The sequence below is a fragment of the Hemiscyllium ocellatum genome, unplaced genomic scaffold (genome assembly GCF_020745735.1).
Source record: "Hemiscyllium ocellatum isolate sHemOce1 unplaced genomic scaffold, sHemOce1.pat.X.cur. scaffold_115_pat_ctg1, whole genome shotgun sequence".
NCBI classification, from domain to species: domain Eukaryota; kingdom Metazoa; phylum Chordata; class Chondrichthyes; order Orectolobiformes; family Hemiscylliidae; genus Hemiscyllium; species Hemiscyllium ocellatum.
Window position 1 is genome coordinate 1,767,417 of NW_026867690.1, and position 25,404 is coordinate 1,792,820.

Sequence of the window (25,404 nt, forward strand, 5' to 3'; positions counted from 1 at the left end):
AATGGGGTGTTTATGTACTGATTCAGATGGCATTGATTCATCAATCTCAGCTATACAATCATGAGTAGGAAGGCAATGCCCACCCTGAATAAAGGAAATCTCCTGCAGAGCTCATTCTTATCCGCAGGAACATTACCCAACATATCAGCAAAAGCAGGACACACTGCGCATGCTCCAGCCAACAAAGGGCCCCCTTGTGATTGATGTCAGCATCGGACCAATGAAAGGACAGTGGGCGGAACTGGAGGTCCGAGCAGGAGGTTGGTCCTCCAACCAATCACAGTGAATGAAGGGCGGAGCTAAACTAAACCATGTGATCACCCTCGCGCCGGACGCAGAGTCGCTGTAATGAATGCTCGGGAAGTTATGGAGAAAAAGGATACGGTAAGGTCAGGAATAAAAAGGAAACGGGAGAAAAACTGTGTTGCTATGAGCGGAGAGGTTTTACAAACAAACTGTTCACGTCGGAAAAGTCACGTTTGAACGTCCCAGTCCCGTATTTGTAATAAATGGGGTATGGCCTCAGCGGCTGCAGGCCTGGGTGAGCGCCGCCATTTTTATTCGGGACAACGATTCACTGGACACGTGCGCGGCCGCCATCTTTGTAGGGGGCACGGTGCAGCCAGGCACATGTGCAGCCTTTCTCTAGTACAGAGTCATTGTGATGACAGCAGCCAATCCTGCTCTGATTCACCTCTGGGCTCCCTCAGGACCACTTTGTCAATGTCTAGCTTCCTCAGTCTCGAAGCATGAGTGTATTTTTGGTCTGTTTGGTACAGTATTATTACTTTTATAGACCCTTTGTAAATGAGTCTTTCACTGTGGCCCAGCCCCTGACCACGTGCTGCTCTATCATTAGATTACTTTCTTCTTGAATATTTTTGACAGTCAAGAATTCCTTTTTTCCAATAATCAAGTGTATTTTCCTTCCATTTCTGACTATCAAATTCTGCACGATTTTCATTCCCTGTAAGCCGTTTTGCATTCCCCGAAACATCAACTGTGTTTCTCCTTCCACAGATCCCAGTGATTAATGCCAAAGCCCTGTTGCCTGTGGAGAGGGTGATGCTTGACTTTATTGTACAATTGCAATTTGTGTGGTGAAGGTGCTCCCACAATGTGGTTGGGTAAGAGACATTGCAGATTATTCATTACAGCAACAGTGATGATTTGAAGATAATGTCCAAATCAAGAACAGTTTGTAGTTTTATTTTCATGCTTTCACAACAATATTACTGAGAACTTTAGATATGAGGCCAGAGATGGAGATATTTGATCAGGTGACCAAAAGCATTGCCAAAAAGTAGGTATTGAGGGATGTCTTAAAAGTGGAAAACAGACATGTGAGGTTTTGTCTGCAAATTCCAGACCATGTTGCCTTAGCAACTGTAGAATCAGCCACACAGTTGAAGTAATGAATTAACAAATCGTTGGGTGTCTCAAAGAAAATGGGTTGTCGAGGTCTCAAAGGATGTGTGGTGAAGGGAGCTAGGGATGATCACAGCCAGGAATTATATGAAGAGTGAGCTTTCTAAATTGTTGTTGCTTATGAATAGGAGCCTTTTGATGGGTCAACATGTTTTGGGGAGAAGTGAGCACATGGGCGACAGTTTTCAAGTTTTCTTGAGATTACAGGAAGGTTGAATTTGGGAGGCTGGCTAGGAGTGTGGTTGGATAATTAAGTCTGGAGATAACACACAATGGATGAGAGTTTGAGTATATGAGCTGAGATGAGGGTGGAATCAGCTAGAAATAGTGGTGTTGGAGTGGGACTGGGCTATGACTCTCCTCACCTCTGGGATTCAGCTGGTTGTCAGGTTGTGAATCAGGGCAGTAACACAATCAGGAGCTGAGTGGCCCTGGTGGAGCCTAGAATGAGTGTCACTCAGCTGGCTGTTGCTGAGCAGCTGCTGCTTGGTAGCCCTGTTGATAACATCTTCCATCACTTTACTGCTGATCGAGTGTGGACTGACAGAGGGAAATTTCCTGGGTTGTATTTGCCCTGTGTTTTTGTGTTGAACGTCCCTGGGCAATGTCCCACATTGTCAGTTGATGCCAGTGCTGGAGTGGTACGTGGCTTGGTGGGTGGCAAGAACTGGAGCACAAGCTATCAGTATTATTGCCAGAATATTGGCAGGGCCCGTAGCCTTTACACTACTTTACCATTTCTCGGTATTATTCAAACTAAATTGAACTGGCTTAAAGCTCACATCTGTGATGATAGGAAACACTGGAGAATGCTGAGGTGGATCATCTCACTTTGCATCTGGCTGAAAATTGCTGCAAATGCTGTCATCTTATCTTTTGCATGGATGTGTGAAACCCCTCCATCAGTAAGGGTGGGGATATCTGTAGTGCTTCCTGCAATGAGTTGTTTAATTGTCCATTACCATTCACAACTGGGTGTGGCAGAACTGCAGAGCCCTGATCCACTCCATTGGTTGTGGGATCACTTAGCTCTGTTGCTGTTTGATACGCAGATAGTCCTGCTTGGTAGCTTCACCAGGTTGGCACTTCATTTTTAGGTATATCTGGTGCTGCTCATGGCATGCCCTCCTTTCCTGTCCATTGTGATCGGTGAGTGTGGGATGTACAAACCCAGGAGATTACAGATTTAGCTGGAGTATAGTTCTGTTGCTGTTGTTATCCCACAGTGCCTCAGAGAGATCCAGTTTGAGTTCCTACATCTGTCCCATTTAACACGGCGGTAGTAGCACTCAACACAATGGAGGTTTTTCTCAACTTTATGGTGAGGCTTTGTCTCCAAAAGGACTGTGGGATAGTCGCTCTTACCGATACTGTCATGGACAGATGCATTTGCAGCTGGTAGATTCATAACGATAAGATGCAGTATCTTTTTCCCGCTTGCTGGTTCCGTCACCACCCGCTGCAAACCCCATTTGAACAGTTACGTCCTTGAGGACTGAGACAGCTCAGTCTGAGCTACTCTCTCAGCTACTGAGTTAGACTCACCTTCCCAGAAGTCCTTCGCTCCTACCTCGCACCTGTAATGTTCCATGCCTTTTTTTCACTGGAGAAGGATGTGGAAGCTGGAGAGTTTGGAGAAATGAATAGTGAGAACTTGAAAAGTGTCTGTTACAGAGGAGGAGTTTCAGGATGTCTTAAATTGCATCAAGGTGGATAAAGACTTGGGACCTGATCAGGTGTATTCCAGAAATTTGTGGGAAGCTCGGGAAGTGATTGCTGGGCCCCTCCCTGACATATTGGTATTATCATTCGTGACAGGTGAGCTGCTGGAAGACGGGTGCCATTTTTTTTAAAGAAAGGTGATAACAAAAGACCAAGGAACACGAGAACAGTGAGCCTGAAGTCAGTGGCAGGCAAGTTGTTGGAAGGGATCCTGAGGGACAGGATTTACATGTATTTGGAAAGACAAGGAATGATTAGAGAGTCAGCATGGCTTTGTGCGTGGGAAATTGTCGCTCTAACCGGATTGAGGTTTTTTTTGAAGAAGTGCTAGGAAGATTGATGAAGACAGACTGTGGACATTGTCTATATGGGCATTGAACAAGGTTCCACAGAGCAGACTGGTTAGCAAGGTTAGATAACATGGAATGCAGGGAGAACTGTCGATTTGGATACAAAACAGGCTTGAAGGTAGGGGACAGTGGGTGGTGATGAAGGGTTGCTTTGTGAACTGGAAGTCTCTGAAAAGCAGTGTGCTGCAGGAATGCATATTGAGTCCTTAAATAAATGACTTCGATGTGAATATATGAGGTAGGTTTACAGAAGATACAAAATTGTAGGTGTAGTGGACAGTGAAGAAGGTTAGTTTAGACTACAACAGGATCTTGATCAGATGGGCCATTCGAGTGAGGAATGGCAGATGGAGTTCAATTTAGACAAATGTGAGCTGCTGCATTTTGGTAAGGCAAATCAGGACAGGACTTAATGCATTTAATGGTAAGTTCCTGGGGAGTGTTGCTGAAAAAAGAGGTAATTGTTCCTTGAATGTAGAGTCGCAGGTTGGCAGGTAGTGAAGGTGGTGTTTGGTTTGCTTATATTTATTGGTCAATGCATTGAATACAGGAGCTGGGACGTCATATTTTGGCTGGATAGGACATTTGCCAATGAGAGGCTTTTTCCACGTATGGAGTCAGCTATTATGAGGGGGCATAGCTTTAAATTAAGGGGAGGTAGGTATAGGACAGATGTTAGGGGTGGATTCTTTACTCAGCGAGTCGTGAGTTCATGGAATGCCCTGCCAGTAGCAGTGGTGGACTCTCCCTCTTTATGGGCATTTAAACGGGCATTGGATAGGCAAATGGAGGGTAGTGGGCTCGTGTAGGTTATGTGGGCTTAGGTCGGCGCAACATCGAGGGCCAAAGGGCCTGTACTCCGCTGTATTTTTCGATGTTGTTTGTTCTATGGTAAAGCCATTTCAGGAATTCCATTTTCAGTTCGAATTTTCCTGTTCTGAGAAGGATGTTGTGAAACTTGAAATGGTTCAGACAAGACTTACAAAGATTTGCTACAGTTGGAGGATTTGGGCTACACGGAGAGGCTAAATAGGCTGGGGCTAATTTCCCTTGAGAATCAAAGACTGAGAGGTGACGGTTGGGAGCTTTATAAAATCACAAGGGGCATGGATATGGTGAACAGCTGGGGTCTTTTTTTCCCCCAGGTTAGGTGAGTCCAAAACAAGACCAGTGGGTTAAAGTTGAGGGGGCAAAGATTTAAAAGGGATCAAAGGGGCAACGTTTTCAAGCTGAGTGTGGTGTGTGAATGGAATGAGCTGCCAGATGAAGTAGTGGAGACTGATACAATTACAACATTTAAAAGGCATCCGATTGGGTACGAGATTAGGAAGGGTTTTGAGGAATTCAGAACAATAGCTGGCAAGTGGGACTCCGTTAGTTTAGGATTCCTAGTTGGCATGGGCGAATTGGTCCATTGTTTCTGAGCTGTACATCTCAGCACAGATAATTCTTGGATCTGAGAAGGTTAAGCAGTAATTTCGACCAGGTGCAAATTTGTTTCTAGGATATTTTAATTTGAAGAGAGAGGGGAATTGTTCACAATGTCACAATATTAGTAACTACTGTAAGTTAAATGGAAAATAATGTGAATATGTGACCTATATTTTACTGAGTACATTCTGAGCATCTGGAACAGTCTGAACAGCGGGTGGACACAGATTCAGCAGGTGTTCTCAAACAGATTTGTAATTTTACTTTTTACGGAAAGATTGGGAGGCCGTGGGTAAATGCAAGGGGAGTTGGGACGGATTTGCAGCATCTCCAGAGGGAGAGCGTACAGCCTCAATGGGCTGAATAGCCCCCAGCCCCTGTGCTCTGTGATACTGCCCTATTCACTGTGAAGTATGAATTTCATCCCAAGGCAGAGAGAGTGAGGAGCCCACCACGCACCTCACAATGGGGGATGGCTTGATTGATGGCAGCTCCAGACCAATAGGAGGAGAGGCTGTGTGGTCCTGCAGCCAATGGGAGTGAATGAGGGGTGTGGCCAGCAAGAAGCCATGAGCTGTGCAGGTGCAGTGTCACTGGGTGGGGGTGGGAGAGACAGCAGAGACTGGGACAGAGGCTGTTGGACCTGAATTACAAACTCCCGGTAAATTAAAACCAAAAGAACTGCAGATGCTGTAAATCAGAAACAACAACCAGGAGGGTCTGGAGAAGCTCAGCAGGTCTGGCAGCATCTGTAACGAGAAATCAGAATTAATGTTTCAGATCCGGTGTCCTTTCCTCACAGCTGATGTTACTGTGAGAACAAATGTTGGTTTATATGCAGAAGGTAGTGTTTAGGGGAGGATGTAATGTGTAAAGGATAGGTAGGGATAGAGGGAGAAGAATGGTTGGATAAAGGAGTAGATAACGATCTGGCTGGGGGAGGGTAACTAGCTGTTAATGGAGACTGAGTGGCAAACCATAGGTAGTGTGTAATGGCAGGCTGTGAGAACAAGGCCTAGTGTGTGGGGTAGGGGGCTAGGACATGGGGTTGTTAAGCTATGGATAGCCACAAACTGTCTCCGTTGTAGGCTGTTTCCCACAAACATCCTCCACGATTGGAGCTGCAGATAGGCGGCATAGTGGTTAGCACTGTTACATCACAGTGCCAGAGACCCGCATTCAATTCCCACTTCAGGCAACTGTCTGTGTGGAGTTTGCACATTCTCCCCGTGTCTGTGCGGGTTTCATCCAGGTGCTCCGGTTTCCTCCCATAGTCCAAAAGTGTGCAGATTAGGTGAATTGGCCATGCTAAATTGCCCGTAGTGTTAAATGTAGGGGATTGGGTCTGGGTGGGTTGCTCATTCCAGGGTTGGTGTGGGCTTGTTGGGCCAAAGGGCCTGTTTCCACACTATAAGTAATCTAAACTAAAAGAAAACCTCTTGAATATCTTTCCTAACCCCCTCTGTCCTCCTTAAATAAGTATCTTAAAGTTGTTCTCTTTAACCAATGTTTCCAGCATTCGTGAAACACATTAGGAGAATTCAGTGTGAAAGGCTCCATAAAATGCAGGTAGTTGTTGTTAATGCCTGACGTCAGGAGAAACGGGAATGAACCCTCACTCTTATACCTCTTATAAGAAGATGGGGATGGGACTGGAAGACCAGGCAGTGCCTGTCTGTCCTCCAACCAATCGGAGTGAATGAGGGGCGCGACTATAAGCAACCACGTGATAAGCCTCACTGGCATCACAGTGTGTGTTGTGACCAAGGCATTGGAAATGTGTGAAGGTGCAGGCCACGGTTAAGGAAAGACATATTGACCAGGAAGGGAAGGAAATTTTAATGGAACGGGCTGAGACGTTTTACAGAACTTAGTGCACATCGGAAAACAAAAATTAGGAAATCCCAGGACAGTGTTTGTGGCAAACGTGAAAATGCTTCAAATGGTGAATGGTGCGAGTGAGCGCCGCCACCTTTATTGTGGGCAGTGATTCATGGGACATGAGTGTGGCAGCCAACTTTGTGAGAGGCAAGCTGCAGGGGGACACATGCACAGCTTTGCCTGGCAGGGAGTGATAGGGCAGGATTTACAAAGTGTCAGAGTCAGGGTGTTTCCAATGTCAGAGTGTGATGCTGGAAAAGCACAGCCGGTCAAGCAGCAGCCAATCAGTGGGAAGGAAGATGGACAAGAAGGTGGTGCCGAGTTGGAAGGCTGGATCTGGGGAGTGGAAATGAGGAAACTGGTGAAATCCACATTGATCCCATGTGGTTGGAGGATCCGAACACAGAAGATGAGGCGTTCTTCCTCCAGGCATCAGATGCCTGGGATTTGACGGTGGAGGTGGCCCAGAACCTGCATGTTCTTGGTGGAGCAGGAAGGAGAGATAAAGTCTTGGGAAACATGGCGTTTGGGTTGTTCAGTGTTTTACTGTTACTTTCACAGATCTTTTGTATGTTAATTTTCCTCTGCTGCCCAACCCCTAACAACGTGCTGCTGTCTAAACGGACTGAATTTTCCACAATCACTTTGTCAGTGAATAATTCCTTTTTACAACAAAAGAGTGTATTTTTCTTCTATTTCTGATCGTCAAATTCCGCAACATTTTCATTCCCTGTAATGCATTTAGCACTCCCTGAAATATCAACTGTGTTTCTCCTTCCACAGATCCCAGTGATTAATGCCAAAGCCCCATTGCCTGTGGAGAGGGTGATGTTTGACTTCCTTGTACAGCTGCAGTTTGTGTGGTGAAGGTGCTCCCACAATGTGGTTGGGTAAGAGCTGTTACAGATTATTCACTCAGCGACAGAGAAAAGTTGAAAATGTATGGGCAAATCAACAACAGTTTGTATTTTTATCATTTTTATAATTTCACAGAAATACTATTGATAATTTCTGACATTAGGCAACAGAGGTCATTAGGTCAGGTGATCAAAAGAATTGCCAAATAAGCAGGTTTTCAGGAATACCTTAAAGGAGAAAAACAGATATGTAAGGGTTAGGATAAGAATTCCAGACCGTGTTGCCTTGACAACAGTAGAAACAGCCAATCCGGTGAAGCAATGAATAAACACATCGTTGGGAGTCTGAAAGAAAATGAGTTGTTGAGGTCTCACAGGTTGTGTGGTGCAGGGAGACAGGGATGTTCACAGCCAGGAATTACATCAAGAGTGAGAATTTTAAGTTGCTTGTAAACGGGAGTCTTTTGTTGGATCAGCAAGTTTTAGAGCAAGTGAGCACTTGGGCAGTAGAGTTTTAGATATTCTTGAGATGATATGTAAGTTGAATGTGGGAGGCTGGCCAGGAGTGTGTTTGGATAATGAAGTCTGGAGATAACACAGGGATGGACAAGTATTTCAGTAAATTAGCTGAGACTAGGGTGGGGTTGGGTGATCTCACAAATGTAGAAATAGCAGTTTTGGAGTCAGGCTCCTCCTCCTCATCATTCCACCTCACCAATTCACAGATATTGTTCCTTGTTCTGTTTGTCTTTTCTGGTTATGTCCTGCTCACCCATTCTGCGACTAACAAATATTTTACTTCAAGGTTGTTGGAAAATCCTTCTCCATTTCCACTCTCCCTTTCCTTTCTGAAGTCCTTGTATTCGGTGTCGCTCAAGGATCTATCCTTGGTCCCTCCAGTTTCTCACCTACATATTGCCAGGAAGTGACATCGTCCAAAAGCACTGTTAGGTTTCACATGTACACTGACAATGTCCAGCTCCACCTCCCCACCATCCCTCTCCATTGCTCCACTGTTATCAAACTGTTAACCATGTTCCCACTACTCGATTAGCTGCAATTTCCTCCAATGAAACATTGCAATGGTTAAACCCATTGCCTTCAGTTGCTGTTACAAATTCCTTTCCCTTACTGCTGAGCCCCTCGCTCTCACTGGGAACTGAGGCAGAACTCCACTCTTCACAATATTTCTCTCCAATTCTGACCCCAAGGTGACCTTCTGATCAGACATGTACACAATCACAAACACCAGGAATTCCAATCTGTAAAATGTTGCTTGTCTCCCCCTCGCCCCAGCTCCATTGCTACTGAAACCCCTTACCCGTGTTGGTGTTGCATTAAAGTTGACAAAACTAAAACAGAACCCTTGATTCCGCGACTGACCCAGAGTCTGGTTCTAGGTTCCCTCATTCTGGGACACATCCTGTCAGTCTTTACCTTGTCAAACCCCTGAGGGAGCTGATATGTTTGAAAGAGTTCACTTCTCATTCTTCCCAAATCGAGTGATTAGAGTCCCGACTTCTTCAGTCTTTTCTTAAAAGAGAATCCCTTCAAACCAAGGAACATCCCAGTCAATCTTCTCTGAATGCCTCCGATGAGGTGATGTATTACCTTTCAATAAAGGGACCAAAACTTTTCTCATTACTCCAGATGTGGTCTCACTCACACTGTATAAAGTTGTTCTCAGGTATATACTTCAAACTCTTATACTGCAAATCCCTTGAAATCAGGAGCAATATTCCATTCCCCTTCCTGATGACCTGGTGTAACTTTGTGCTAGCTTGCTTTTTTTCCTGCACATTTACCTCTTGGTCCCTTTGTGGTGCAGCTTTCTACAGTTTCCACCAATTAAATAGTCGTCTGTTCTTTATATTATCTCCTCCAAAATGAACAACTTCGCATTTTCCCAAGTTATACTCCATTTGCCAACTTGCTGCCCACTTCTCCAATGAATCCCTCTGTGTAAACTGTTTATAATCAATTTGGAACTTTACTGTTATGCCTTTCCTAGGAGATTTTCCCCATCATTCTTCTAAACTTTTCCTGGGAACACTGGGCAGTGGGAAGCATGCAGAGTTCCTTTCTTTTAAGGGATACTCTATGGAATGACTGGGAGGAGCTTACTGATTGAAAGACTTGGGGGAGATCTATTGACAGGATGGTTTGATTCAATGTCTTATTGATACACAGCGGCCGCACGGAAGGAAAGAAGAAGAAGCAGATCCTCCTCTCCACATCTCACGAGCACTGTCCCATGTGTCAAAGATCTGCCCTGTTTAGTCACATGAAGTCGCAAGACGGAAACTGATAGAAACCCACATAGATTTTCCCCTGAATTGACTGCTGACCTCCACAAGGGGTAATGTGTCCAGTCATCCTGGGCCAGGAGGAGGGGATGGTGTGAGTTTCTAACCTGATCTGACAGTGACGGATTTTATAAACTTGTATTTCAGGTGGACATTCAGATGGTCACCTCAGTATTTGAAACACCACACTCTGACAGAATTACTCAATTCATCAGGACCTGGATATTTGCATTTAGTTGTGAGTATTGTGTTCCAGCTCATTCCTATTTGATGCATAAAAGTTCTCCTTTGAATCAAACCATCCTGTCAATAGATCTCCTCCAAGTCTTTCATATATGTCTTGTCAACAGTTTACGATAAGCTGATGAGTGTGAGGTTGATTATTCTAATGTATAATTTCTGTGAACCCCTCTGTAACAGTGCAGCCACAATTTCCTCAGATACAAGGAGAACAATCTCAGTTTCCCCAAACCCCTGATTCCCCAATGTCTGTTTGCACTCTATAAGGCACACATTAGGATTGTGTTGGAACTGTGTCAACTTGCCTGCATCAGTGCAGCCCCCAACAATATTAAAGTAAGTGAACATCCTCCAGGATAAAGCACTGTGCCTGAGTGGTGTCCCATCCATCACCTTCAGCATTCCCTCTCCCCATCCCAGAGACACAGTGACATCACTGTGTAAAAGGGGAATTCAGCATTGTCCTACCAGACCATAGGGCTGCTCCGTCATTGTGGAGAGATGTCTGGTGGTGCGTTTAACCTGTAGGTTACCCAGCCCAGGCAAGGGGAGAGGTTAGAAAGGAGGGTCCATCTATTGTAGATGGATATTCTTGATCTGTACCATTAACACCCATGTTCCTGCAACTAAAATCCCCCATTTCTTGTACCATCCTGGTAAATCTTCTGTGCCCCCTCTCAGGGACCCTGCCATCCTTCCCAATGTATGGGCGACCTCTGGTTGGCACAGACCCAGCTGCTCTGTGTTCCTGTGGGTGATGTCATCATCGAGCAACAATTGCACTAAACCTCACTGAGTAAGGGTGGGAGACACAGAAATCCCGAAAACATTTGAGATGTATTTAGTGTGCACTTGCGATGCCATGATAGATGAGACTTTTCCACAAGTACTGGAAAATAGATCAGGATAGTTCGGTGGTACTTTTCTTTCTCACAGACCCGATGTACCACCAGAGCCTTTTTCTGTTCTGTATACAGCTGAGATGTTTATTATAGGAATATGACAGGCTCCATTGGACATCAAGTCAGAAAAGGTGATACTAGAATGGATGACACATGGTTGGTCGATGTTTTTGGGAGGTAAGTGAGAAGGAGAGTTTTAAGATGAAATTCAGAAGCTCAGCGCAGGAATCAGAAAGGGCCATCATCAAGTGAGAAATAAAAATTGGGTGTCCTGGAGGCTGGAAATAAAGAAAGACATAAAGAGCAAAGTTTTGAGAGAGGGGCGTAGATTAGAGATAGGGAGGATAATGAAGCTGGAGGAGATGAAATTTGAAAAGGATTGAGAGGATAGAGGATGTTACAGACATTGGTATTTATGATAGAGGTTTTTGGGTTTTGAGGCTGGAGAGGAATTATTGAGATATGGAAGAGTTGTAAGGCTGGATGAGGTGGCATTGACAGGGAGAGTTCTGAGCACACAGGAATTTACAGAGATAGCGAGTGTTAGATTCATAAAGTTATACCGCACTGACACAGACCCTGTCGTCCAACCAGTCCATGTTGACCATAATTTTGAACTGAACTAATTGCATCTGCCTCCACTTGGTCCAAATCCATCCTCGCATTCCCTATTGATATACGGGTCCAAATGTTTTTTCCTCTTTAGAATCCCATTCCCCTACCCTTTTCCTCTACATTTACCCCTTACTAATTCACTAAACCTAATCATCCCTGAACACTATGGGCAATTGAGCACGGCCAGTTCACCTACCCTGTATATCTGTGGTTTGTGGGAAGAAACGGGAGCACCTGGAGGAACATGCGCTGACACGGGGAGGAATATCCAAACTCCACATGGACAGCCACCCAATGCAGGAATTGAACCTGTGCCCCTGGTGCTGTGAGGCAGCCCTGCTAGCCATTGAGCCACTGTGCCTCCCTGAAATTGTAATTGCATTCACAGCTACCACGTCCTCTGCAAGTATATTCCACACGTGAACCACTCTCTATGCAAAAACAAAAAATAAAATCCCAAACGTCGTTTTAAAGCTTTCCTCCTCTCACTTTAAAATGTATGTACCCAGTCTTGAATCGCGCCCCCTCCTGGAAAGGGCACTTGTTGTTCACATTACTGATAGTCTTCAGGATTTTATAAATCTCTAATCAGGTCATCCCTCAGCCTCCTACGCTCCAGTGAAAGAAGTCGCAGTCTATCCAGACTCTGCTTAAAATTCAAACCATCCATTCCCATTAACCTACTGGTAAAACACTTCTGAACTCGCTCCAGTTTAATAATAACCTTCCCATGACAGCACTACCAGAACTGGGCACAGTATTCCAGAAGAGGCCTCCCCAACATCCTACAACCTCAACATCCCATCACAACTCCGATAGTCTGAGGTCTGAGCAATGAAGATAAATGTGCTAAACACCTTTTAACCACCCTGTCTACATGTGACGCTTACTTCAAAAATCTGAACAGCGAGGTCTCTTTGTTCTATATCACTTCTCATGGCCTGACTTTTAATGAGTGTAAATCCTGCTTTTTTTTAATCAAGATGTAATATTTTGCATTTATTCCAATCCAAAACACCCTTTGAGTATAAAGGCAGTAGGAGTATACTGAAGAGGGAAATCAGGAGGGCAAAAAGGGGACAGGATACAGCTTTGGCGAATAGGGTTAAGGATGGGGTTGGAGGGAGAGAGACAAAATAAGTATTTGGCATCAGTTTTTACTGTGGAGAAGAACATTGGAGTTATGGAATGTTGGGAAATAGATGGTGACATCTTGACAAATGTCCATATTACACAGAAGGTGGTACTGGATACCTTGAAATGCATAAAGGTGGATAAATCCCCAGGATCTGATCAGGTGTGCCCTAAAATTCTGTAGGAAGCTAGGGAAGTGATTGCTGGGCCCCTTGCTGAGAGTTTTCTATCATTGATAGTCACAGCTGAGGTGCCAGGAGACTGGAGGTTGGTTAATATGCTGCTACTGTTTAAGGAAGGCAGGTTTGGACAAGCCCGGGAACTACAGACCTGTGACCCTGAGGTCGGTGCTAGACAAGTTGTTGACGGGAACCCTGAGGGCCAGGATTTATATGTATTTAGAAAAGCAAGGACAGATCAAGATTGATGAAATTGATGTGCTGGAAATTTTGGAAAACATTAAGATTGATAAGTCCCCATGGCCAGACCAGATTTATCCTCGGCTGCTCCAGGAAGCGAGAAAGGAGGTTGCTAAGTCGCTGGCGAGGATATTTGCCTCTTCACTCTCTACAGGAGTCGTACCGGAGAATTAGAAGGAGGCGAATGTTGTTCCTCTTTTCAAGAAGGGAAATAGGGAAATTGGTGGCAGTTACAGACCAGTCAATCTTAGATCTGTTGTCAGCAAAGTGGTGGAAATAATTCTGAAGGATAGGATTTATGACAGTTTGTCAAAGCATAGTGTGATTATTGAGTTCTTTGAGGAGGTGTCAAGACAGGTCGATGACTGCAGAGCAGTGGATGTGTTATAAATGGATTTCAGCAAGGCATTTGTTCGGGTTCCCCATGGTAGGCTCATCCATAAAGTCAGGAAGTATGGGACACAGGGAGATTTGGCTATCCGGATTCAGAATTGGCTGGCTGACAGAAGGCATAGAGTGGTTGTCGATGGAAAGTATTCTATCTGGAGGACAGTGTTGAGTGGGGTCCCGCAGAGCTCTGTTCTTGGGTCTCTGTAGGATTTATAAATGACTTGAATGAGGAGGTTGATGGTTAGGTTAGTAAATTTGACGATGACACAAAGATTGGAAGTGTCGTCGATAATATAGAGGGCTACTGCAGGCTGCAGCGTAACATGGACGGGATGCAGAGTTGGGCTGAGAAATGGCAGATGGAGTTCAACCTGGATAAATGCGAACTTGAATGCTGAATATAGAATTAAAGACAGGATTCTTGGCAGTGTGGAGGAACAGAGGGATCTGGGTGTGCAAGTACATAAATCCCTCAAAGTTGCCAACCAAGTGGATAGGGTTGTTAACAAAGCAAATGTTTTTTTGGCTTTCATTAACAGGGGGATAGAGTTTAAGAGCCGTGAGGTTTTTCTACAGCTCTACAAGTCCCAGGTGAGACCACACTTGGAATTTTGTGTCCAGTCTTGGGTCTCGATACTGCAGGAAATGTACAGAGGCTTTGGACAGTGTGCAAACTAGCTTTACTAGCATGCTTCCTGGACTGGAAGGCTTCCTGTATGAAGTAAGTTTGAATAAGTTCGGACTTTTCTCTCTGGGGGAAAAGGAGGAAGAGAGGAGACCTGATAGATGTCTACAGAGACTTTTCCCCAGGCAGGATTGACTTAAGACCATAAGACCATAAGACATAGGAGTGGAAGTAAGGCCATTCGGCCCATCTAGTCCACTCCGCCATTCAATCATGGCTGATTGGCATTTCAACTCCACTTACCAGCGTCCTCCCCATAGCCTTTAATTCCTCGAGACAACAAGAATCTATCAATCTCGGCCTTGAAAACATTTAGTGTCCCGGCCTCCACTGCACTCTGTGGCAATGAATTCCACAGGCCCACCACTCTCTGGCTGAAGAAATGTCTCCGCATTTCCGTTCTGAATTGACCCCCTCTAATTCTAAGGCTGTGTCCACGGGTCCTAGTCTCCTCACAGAACGGAAACAATTTCATAGCGTCCACCTTTTCCAAGCCATGTATTATCTTGTACGTCTCTATTAAGTCTCCCCTCAATCTTCTAAACTCCAACGAATACAATCCCAGTATCTTCAGCCGTTCCTCATATGTTAGACCTGCCATTCCAGGGATCATCCGCGTGAATCTCCGCTGGACACGTTCCAGTGCCAGTATGTCCTTCCTGAGGTGAGGGGACCAAAACTGGACACAGTACTCCAAATGGGGCCTAACCAGAGCTTTATAGAGTCTCAGTAGCACATCTCTGCTTTTATATTCGAACCCTCTTGAGATAAGAGACAACATTGCATTCGCTTTCTTAATCACGGACTCAACCTGCATGTTTACCTTTAGAGAATCCTCGACTAGCACTCCCAGACACCATTGTGCTTTGGCTTTACTAATTTTCTCACCATTTAGAAAGTAGTCTATGCTTTTATTCTTTTTGCCAAAGTGCAAGACCTCGCACTTGCTCACGTTAAATTCCATCAGCCATTTCCTGGACCACTCTCCCAACCTGTCTAGATCCTTCTGTATCCTCCCCACTTCCTCAGTACTACCTGCCTGTCCACCTAACTTCGTATCATCGGCAAACTTCGCTAGAATGCCCCCAGTCCCCTCATCCAGATCATTAATATATAATGCGAATAGCTGTGGCCTCAACACCGAACCCTGCGGGATACCGCTCGTCACCAGCTGCCATTCTGAAAAAGAACCTTTTATTGCAACTCTCTGCCTTCGTTTAGACAGCCAATCCTCAATCCATCCCAGCAGCTCACCTCGAAAACCATGGGCCCTCACCTTGCTCAGCAGCCTCCCGTGTGGCACCTTATCAAAGACCTTTTGAAAGTCTAGATAGACCACATCCACTGGGTTTCCCTGGTCTTACCTACTTGTTACCTACTTGTTACCTCTTACGTGTCCGAGGTAGGTTTTTTTACAGAGAGATGTGAACGCATGGAATGCGTGACCAGTGGTGGTGGTGGAAGCAAAGTCATTGGGGACAAGACATGCACATGGATAGCAGTGAGTTGAGGGGTGCGTAGGTTAAGTTGCTATGTTTTACATTAGGATTAAATCTCGGTATAACATCATGGACATAAGGGACTATTCTGTGCTGTACTTGTCTATGTTCTATGATTAGGGATAGTCGGCATGGCTTTGTGTGTGGGAAATCACGTGTCTCGTACTTGATTGAGCTCTTTTTTAAGAATTAACACAGGGTTGATGAGGGCTGAGTGGTAGATGTGATCTCTATGGACTTCAGTAAGGCGTTTGGTAAGGTTCACCATGGGAGACTGGTTAGCAAGGTGAGATCTCACAGAATACTGGGAGAACTAGCCATTTGGATACAGAACTGGCTCAAAGTTAGAAGACAGAGGGTGGTGGTGGAAGATTGTGTTTTTGGACTGGAGGCCTGTGATCAGTGGAGTGCCACAAGGATCGGTGCTGGGCCCTCTGCTTTTTGTCATTTTATTAATGATTTGGATGTGAACATAGGAGTGATAGTTAGTAAGTTGGCACATGAAACCAAAATTGTAGGCGTAGCGGACAATGGAGTATGTTACCTCTGATTACAATGGGATCGTGATCAGATGGGCAAATGGGCTGAGGAGTGACAGATGGAGTTTAATTTAGATAAACGCAAGGTGCTGCATTTTGCTTTTCCAAAGTTTAGCAGGACTGATACACTTAATGGTCAGGTCCTGGGGAGTGTTGCTGAACAAAGAGACCTTGCAGTGCAGGTTCATAATTCCTCGAAAGTAGAGGCGCAGTTAGATCGTGCACTTGAAGAAGTGTTGAGATGATCACACCAAGCACTACTGATGCTGCCTGACCTGAACACAATGACCAGGATGGATAAGATGTGGGCATTGCTGGAAGTCCGAGTCTATACAATGTGGACCTGGGGAAGTGCAGCAGGTCAGGCAGTATCAGAGGAGCAGGAAAGTTGATGTTTTGGATCGGGACACTTTGTCAGTCCTGATTAATAGTCCTGACCTAGAACGTCAGCTTTCCAACCCCATCGTATTCATGCTGGTCATCAAACACCTATTTATTCTCGTCCCACGTTCTGGCACTCAGCGTGTAATCGATATTTTAGTGCTTGGTGTGATCATCCCAACACTACTTCAAAGCTGCAATGTTTCCTGCATCTGTTACCGTTTCTGGGGCTGCCAGACCTGCTGAGGATCTCCAACACTTTTTGTTTTTATTGTGGATTTCCACCATTTTGCTGAGGCACTTCGAGTCAGAGAGTTATCCAGCACGGAAACAGACCCTTCAGTCCAACTCGTCCATGTCGACCAGATATCCTAACCTGATCCAGCTCCATTTGGGAGAGTTGGCCTATATCACTCTGAACACTTTCTATTCATGTACCCCTCCAGGCGCCTTTTAAATTTAATTTGGCCTGTGTTCATCATTCCTATAGCATCTCATTCCATACGCTCACCAACCTCTGAGTGAACCGTTTGGCCCGCAGGTCCATTTGAAACCTTTCCCCTCTCACCTAAAACCCAATGCCCTGTAGTTTTGAACTCCCCGACACTGGGTGGAAACAAAGCCCTTGGCTATTCACCCTGTCTGTGCTTCTCTGTAAGGTAACCCCTCAGTCTCTGACACTCTGGGGGAAAAGCCCCAGCTTATTCAGCCTTTCACTTTAACTCCACAGTCCTAACAATAACATTACAGATATTTTCTGAAACCCTCTTCAAGTTTTGTGAAACAGAGTCATAGAGATGTACAGAATGGAAACAAACCCTCTGTCCTAATTGTCCATGCCAACCAGCTCATTTATACATGTACCACGCAAGTTGTCCCTACGGTCCCCTTGAAGTCTTTCCCCTCTCACATAAAATCTATGCCATCTGCTTTTGGACTCCCCTACCCTGGGAATAAAGAAACTGACTAGTCACCATGTTGTTGCTCCTCACCACTTTATAAAGCCATCCTACAGCATCTCCTGCTCCAGCGAAAATAGCCTCAGCCCCTCTGGTTCAAATGTCCCAATACTGGGAACACCCTTGTAAATCTTTGCTCAACTTGTTCAAGTTCCCCAACATCTTTCCTGTAGCAGGGAGACCAGAATTGAAAGCATTCTGGGAATTCCAAATGTGGCCGGGCTAATATACTGTCAAACCGAACCATGATCTCCCAACTCCTATACTCAATGCACTGCCCAATAACAGCTAGCATACCAAACACCACCTTCACCGACCTGTCTACCTTCAACCCCACTTTCAAGGAATTATCAACCCACACTGCACAGTGTATTTGTTTGTGCACACTTCCCAGGAACTTGTCATGATGAGATTGTGTCCTATTGTGGTAACATTTTTCCCAAATCAGGGAGAGTAGAATTGAACGTAGTATTCTAAAACTGGCCTCACTAATGCCCAGTACAGCCACAACTGTAGCTAACCCCTATACTCAGTGACCAAATCCCTACAGTGTGGAAGCAGGCCATTCAGCCCATGAGACTATGCAAGCCATCTGAACTTGGGTATTTCCCTTGTCCATGCCCCTCATGATTTTGCAAACCTCGATCAGGTCAACCATCAGTCCTGCTAGCTCAAATCCTCCAGTCCTGGCAACATCCTTAATTCTTTTCTGACCCCTTTCAAGTTTCACAATATTGTTTTGATAGGAAGGAAACCAGAATTGTATGGATTATTCCAACAGTGGCCTAAGCAATGTCCCGTGCAGCCGCAGTATGATCTCCTAACTCCTGTACTCAATGCCCTGGCCAATAAGGGAAATCATACCAAACGCTGCCTTCACTATTCTATCTACCTGCGACTCCACTTTCACGAAGCTATGAATCTGCACTCCGAGGTGCCTTTGTTCAGCAATGTTCCCGAGGACCTTATCGTTAAGTGTATAAGTCCCTAATGCAGCACCTCACGTATTTCTAAATTAAACTCCATCTGCCACTCCTCAGCCCATCCGCCCATCAGATCAAGCTCCCATTGTACTCTGAGGTAATCTTGTTCACAGTCCACTACACCTCCAATGTTGGTGTGATCTGCAAACTTACTAACCACACCTCCTATGTTCCCATCCCAGTAATTTATATAAATGACGAAAAGCAGTGGATCAAACAGCGATCGTTGTGACACTCCACTGGTCACAGGCCTCAAGTCTGCGAAGCAGCCCTCCACCACTCTACCTTTGAGTCAGTTCTGTGTCCAAAAGACTGGTTTCCTCTGTATTCCATAAGATCTAACCTTGCTATCCAGTCTCCCATGAGGAGCCTTGCGGAACATCTTACTGAAGTCCACGTAGAACATGTCCACCGCTCTGCCCTCATCAATCCTTTGTCACTTCTTCAAACGACATTCTTCCCTTTCGAAAACGTAACAGTTACAGCACCAGAATAATCAGCCCACCGTGTCTGTGCGGATCATGATGCCATTCCAAACTAATTCCATCTGCCTGTACATAATCCATATCCCTGCCACCACATGCCTGCTTATGTGTCTGCCCAAATGCCTCAAAAACGTTGTGATTGTTTCTGCTTTTACCATCTCCCAGGAGAGTACACTCTAGTCAACAACAACCTTCTGCTTAAGAAACTTGTCTGACACATCTCCCTTTAAACCTGCACAGATATTGTTGGAAATGCCCAGCAGGTTGTGCTGCATCTGTGAAGAAAAATCAGTTACTGTTTCGGGACTGGTCCCCCTTCCTCAGAAACGTTAACTCGAATTTCTCTTCCCAGATGCTGTGGACCTGCCGAGCGTTTTCAGAAACTTCTGTTTCTCTTTCTGGTTTACAGCATCTGCAGTTGTTTTGGTTTTCATTCCTTTAAACTGCCCCCTCTCCTCTTAAATGTCTGGCTCTAAAATTTGTCACTTCCACCTTGGAGAAAAGATTCACATTATTCACTCTGTGCCTCTCGGGTTACCCCGCAGCTACTGACTTGCCAAAGATAAAAATCCAAGTTTTTCCAACCTCTCCCAATCCAGACAGCATCCTGGCAAACCAGTTTTCACCCTCTCCAAAGCCTCCAAATCCCCTTGAAGTTTTTCCCCTCTCATGTTAAACCTATGCTGTCTACTTTTAGATTCCCATACCCTGGGGTAAAAAAGAAACCATGACTAGTCACCCTATCGTTGCTCCTCATAATTTTATAAAATTCTACAATGCCACCTCAAGCGTCCAGTGATCCAGGGAAAATAGCCTCAGCCTATTCAGCCTCTCCCAATGGTTCTAATGTTCCAATCCTGGCAAGACCCTTGTAAATCTTTTCTGAATTCTTTCAAGTTTCCCAATATCCATCCTATAGCAGGGAGACTGGAATTGAAAGCGGTATGGAAATTCCAAAAGTGGCCGAGCCAATAAACTGTACAACCGAATCATGATCTCCCAATTCCTATCCTCAATGTACTGCCCAATAACAGCTAGCATTACAAACACCACCTTCACCGACCTATCTACCTTCAACCCCACTTTCAAGGAACTATCAACCCACACTGCACGGTCTGTTTATTCGTCAATATTTCCCAGGAACTTGTTATTGAGATTGAGTTTATTGTGGTAACATCTTTCTGAAATCACGGAGACGAGAACTGAATGTAGTATTCTAAGGTCACCCCTCAGCCTCCGACACTCCAGGTAAAACTCCTGGCAACATCCTTGTAATTCTTTTCTGACCATTTCAAGTTTGAGAACATTCTTCTGATCGGAAGACCAGAATTGCATGGAATATTCCAAAAGATGTCTAATCAATGTCCTGTACAGCCACAATATGACCTCCCAACCACTGTACTAAACACTCTGACCAATAAAGGCAAGCAGACCAACTGCCATCTTCACTATCTTATCTACCTGCGGCTTTACTTTCAAGGAACTATGAAGCTGGATAACAAGGTCTCTTTGTTTAGCAGCACTTCCCAGGAACTTACTATTAACTGTATGCGTCCTGCTAAGGTTTGCTTTTCCAAAATGCAGCACCTCACATTTTTTTCTAAATTGAACTCCTCAGCCCATTTGCCCATGTGATCCAGATGTCTTGTACTCTGAGGTAATCTTTTTCACTGGGGGAGGATTTTGCAGAAAGTTATCAGAACACATTTTGTGAAAATTCAGGAATGTTATGGAAAGGGACAAGGATGGGCCTGCAATTAGAGTTCTAATTTCGTTCATTTCAGTTCAACCAGTTTTGATTTTGCCAGTGTGCAGGATGCAGTGTGTGCAGGATGGTTCTCATCAGAGGGTGGAGGTGGGGAATATAAATGAGAGGTTCCAGATTGATTTTTCCCCAATGTGATTCCGACCAGGAAGGAAACCCGGGGACCTGGGGGGAGGAATCATCAACACCCGGGAGGCTCTGAGTCAGAATCATTGATTTGGTTCTTAGTTTGCAGACAAGAGCTAGGTAACTGAATTCAAGGAGAGGAGAGAGATTGTGAAAACTGGGTGTGGAGGAAAGGAGTGAGGAGATTGGTTTGGTCTTCAGTTAACAAGAGAGCGAAATTGTGAGACTGAGATTTAAAGCTTTGTGGGGAACAAGGACACTATAATTTAATACTATCATTATCTTATAAAGTTCCATCCTGTAGTGACAGGGATGAGTTGTTTTCTCTGTTGTAGGGTACTGAAAGGGTGGATTTGTGGATGAAAAATTCAAATTGAGCTTCATGTTCAGACCTGATGGTTACTGGATCCGTGCCGATCTGAATATCATTGGCCTTTTCATCTGGAAGGAAAGGTGTGTATTCTGTCCGTGGGCGAATATTTCAAATGTCAGTGCATCTGGAAAAATTACTGCGACACAGCCAAGTCCATGTTAGCAAATTTGTAGCTTTGAATGGAGGCTGTTTATCAGGATTATCTCCATGGCAATGGCAGTTTAAAAAGTCTAGTCCAATTCAGCACATTGCTTTAACATCGCACCCCTCCCCCACACCCCCGTGGCTCACTTGAGTACCTGACAGGCGCTTCAGTTTCAGTGGGATTGTCTGTCAGGATTCTGATGTGGAGGAGACGGTGTTGGAGTGGGGTGAACAAAGTTATAAATCTCACAACACCAGATTATAGTCCAACAGGTTTTTTTTGGAAGCACTAGCTTTCCGAGCACGGCATAATTTTTAACTTTATCAGGTCTATCTCTATGATGACAGACTTCTTCAGTTAAGTACTTCAATAATTAGTGGGCGGCACGGTGGCACTGCTGCTTCATAGCGCCAGAGATCCGGGTTCAATTCCCACCTCTGGCGACGCTGTGTGTTAGGTGAAGGGGTAAATGTAGGAGAATGTTTCTGGGTGGGTTGCGCTTCGGCGGGTCGGTGTGGACTTGTTGGGCCGAAGGGCCTGTTTCCACACTGTAAGTAATCTAATCTAATCTAATTACACAGGCTGCATATTCCCCTCTAGCAGTATCAACTGCTATTCTGGCCCTCGGGTTAGCTACTCGTCACTTTTTATCCCCAATCCCATCTAGCTTTCTGTTGATCTTTAAAGTTTTTCTAATCTCCTGGTTTCTCCTTGGTCTTTGCCAATTTGTATGCCTTCTATTTCAATTTGATAGACTCCCTTATTTCCTGAGCCACCCATGGCAGATTATTCCTTTTCCTACAGTCCTTCCTTTTCACTGATATATACTTTTGCTAAGCACTTTGAAAAATTGCTTTGATATTTTCCCACTGGCCGTCAACTGCCCCATCGTAAACTCTTTGCTTCCAGTTTACATTAGCCAACCCCTGTCTCGTCCTATTGTAGACTCCTTTGTTTAAGCACAGGATCTTGAGACTGTATTTAATCTTCCCGCTTTCCATCTGTATTCTAAATTCATCCATACTTGTCGCAAGTCTTTTATCAGATTACAAGGTGAAGGGATGTTACCTGGGTGTTTTGGTTTTCATTATCAGTGCCCTTGGCTTTGTAATAAAGTACAGGATAGATATTCACAACAGAGTATTCTGGACGGTGTGAGTGTACTACACAGTCTAAAATCATAAATCACTATCTCCCCTGAGTTTAAAATTGCAAAATCATTATCTCCTACATGCTTCCTCACTATCTAAGTTTGGAACACTAATCCAACTGACTATCTTGCATTTTCCGAAAATCTCCTTTGGTGAAGGTGGTGAGTTTTGGATTCAGCTTTCCAGTTATTACCCTAAGAAGATGAGCACTGGGCACAGGAGAGGCAATGCAGCCCTTCGAACCAGCCCCACCATTTAATACGGTGATGATTGAGCTCACCTCGGTCCCAGCTGGATTTTCCCGCCTGCTCTCTCTCACCCTTCAACTCACTGCAAAATAAACATCAGTATCTCTTCATTAAATCTGCTCATTGTCCTGGCATCCACCGCATTTTGATTAGGGAATTTCACAGATTCACAGCACTTTGAGATAAGTACATTCTTCTTCCTGACAATAGAATAGAGTCCCTATTGTGCAGAAACAGGGTATTCATCCATCGAGTTCACACCAATCCTATGATGAGCATCCCATTCAGACCCACCCATTCCCTGTGACCCTGCATTTCCCATGGTTAATGGCTTAACTGGCACATACATGGGCACTGTGGGCAATTTAGTTTGGCCAATCCACCTAACCTGCACATATTTGGACTGTTGGAGGAAACTGGAGCACCCAGAGGAAACCCACGCAGACATGGGGAGAACGTGTAACCTAAACACAGTCACCTAAGGCTGGAATCAAACCCGGGTCCCTGACGCTGTGAGGCAGTGGTGCTCGCCACTGAGCCACCTCTGCTTAAAATCTGCTCCCCATTATTAACCTCCCTGCCCCGCAATTGGCTGAATCTGTGTTCCTTACGTCAGAAATCAGGTTGTGGAAGCAGGTGTCTCAGTAAAACCCAGTGACAGCCCTTATATCCTGTGTGTCTGAATGGGGATCCTATACCCAACACCTTCCACCCCACACTTTTCATTCACTTTCCAGAGACAGGGCTCCAGTAGCTTCATGGGGACTATAACTCCCACAATCCCTGAGGCAGGGGCCACACGTGTGAGGGGAAACCGGCACTGTACATGTATAGAATGTGGGCCGATTTTGGAGCATGTGCTTTGGGGTAACTAGCGGAAAGTACTTCACACTGTGATTGGCTGGAGGACGAACATATCGGTTGGGGGGCGGGGGTCAAAGTGTCACCACACCCATGTGGGGCCAAAGGCCATCCCCAAATCATCATAACACTGGGCATCGACCAATGGGAAACAAAGAAGGACCTGACCCATTCTCCCAGACTGAAGGTTCCTCTTCTGTCCAGGAACTGCCACCTCCCTATCTGTTTCCTTTTGTTTCCTTCTGCTGGTACATTATTGACTTGCAGCAACTGAAGGGAAAGGAAGTGAACCCAGAAAGGGTGCAGAGTCTAACCAGGGATGGGAAGTGGTGGCATGGATCTGTTTATCAGTAACTCCATGAGCATGGGGAGGGTGTACATTAGGGGGTAGCAGAGTCAGAATGGTGGGGAGAGAGTAAGTGGGCTGGGAGGTTACAGCTTTGGGGGAAGAAAGGGGAAAAAAGATATTCCAAAGAAACTAGAATTTTCTGTTCTGAATTTCTAATCTGTACATATTCCTTTATACAGGGTGCAAGATGGTGAAGGTTTGCAGACTAAAATCTCAAAGACATGTGCAGATTGTGATTAAGTTAACCAGCATTTGAAGAACCAAACATAGAGAATCACTCGGCCAAAATCCTGCAACACTCTCCCTCCCAGCATTGTCGGTCTATCTGCGCCAAATAGATTGTGAATGGTACAAGACAGCAGCTCACTACCATCTTCTCAAGGGTAACTAGAGATGGGGAATAAATGCTGGCTGAGCCAGTGATGCCCATATCCTGGAAATGGTTTATCTCTATAGTTGCTGAAACCCGGTTGATGTTACTACAGGATGATGAGGGATGCTGAGTGCATCCTCCAGGAGGCAGCACCATCACATTACCCCTGCCTACACCCACACAGTAACACCGCAACGTCACTGGAACAAAAGGCAGTGAAACCAAAGGAGGACTTAGATATAGTTCTTCGAGGTAAAGTCATGAAAGGGGATTGGAACACAGCAGGAACAGGAGACTGAGCTGGAGGGTCAGCTGTTTCCCATTGAATGGTGGAGCAGGATTGAAAGGCCGAATAGCCTCCTCCTGCTGCTATCTCCCAGGTATGTATATAGTCATGGAGCCCAGGTAGGAAGAAGTGGGCAGGGATTCTCCACGAGATTGCATTTCCACATCTGTTTTAAGTGAGGGATAGTTTGATGGATTTTATTTAACATTTATATTTAACACAAGGTTTGTAAATTTTGGTTTTAAAATGTTGTAAAAGTTTTTGCACAGCAAATAAAATTAAAGGAAATAAATTAAACTGTCTGAATATAACAGTTTTAAAACTTTCAACCTCTGTAAAACAAAATCCTGTCTATTCCCAGACACCATCGCTTTCCAGCTACTCCAGGGAAATATTCCCTCCCTTTCTGAACCTTTGGTTTGATTTAACTGCTTTTCAGTTCTCGGTCTGTGAGCTGTGAAGCGTTCGTTTTCTCCATTACACCGACGCAGAAATGTGATCACAACAACCATTCCACCATA

The 25,404-nt window shown here is 45.0% G+C and overlaps 1 long non-coding RNA gene across 1 annotated transcript; it reads left to right on the top strand.

Annotated features, from left to right (window-relative positions):
- The first annotated feature begins 317 nt into the window (after positions 1–317).
- On the top strand, positions 318–25,094 carry LOC132809376 (uncharacterized). The gene is made up of 5 exons (XR_009642285.1): positions 318–384; positions 7,596–7,702; positions 10,123–10,213; positions 21,433–21,550; positions 24,404–25,094. It is a non-coding gene; the product is annotated as an uncharacterized LOC132809376 (long non-coding RNA).
- The last annotated feature ends 310 nt before the right edge of the window (positions 25,095–25,404 follow it).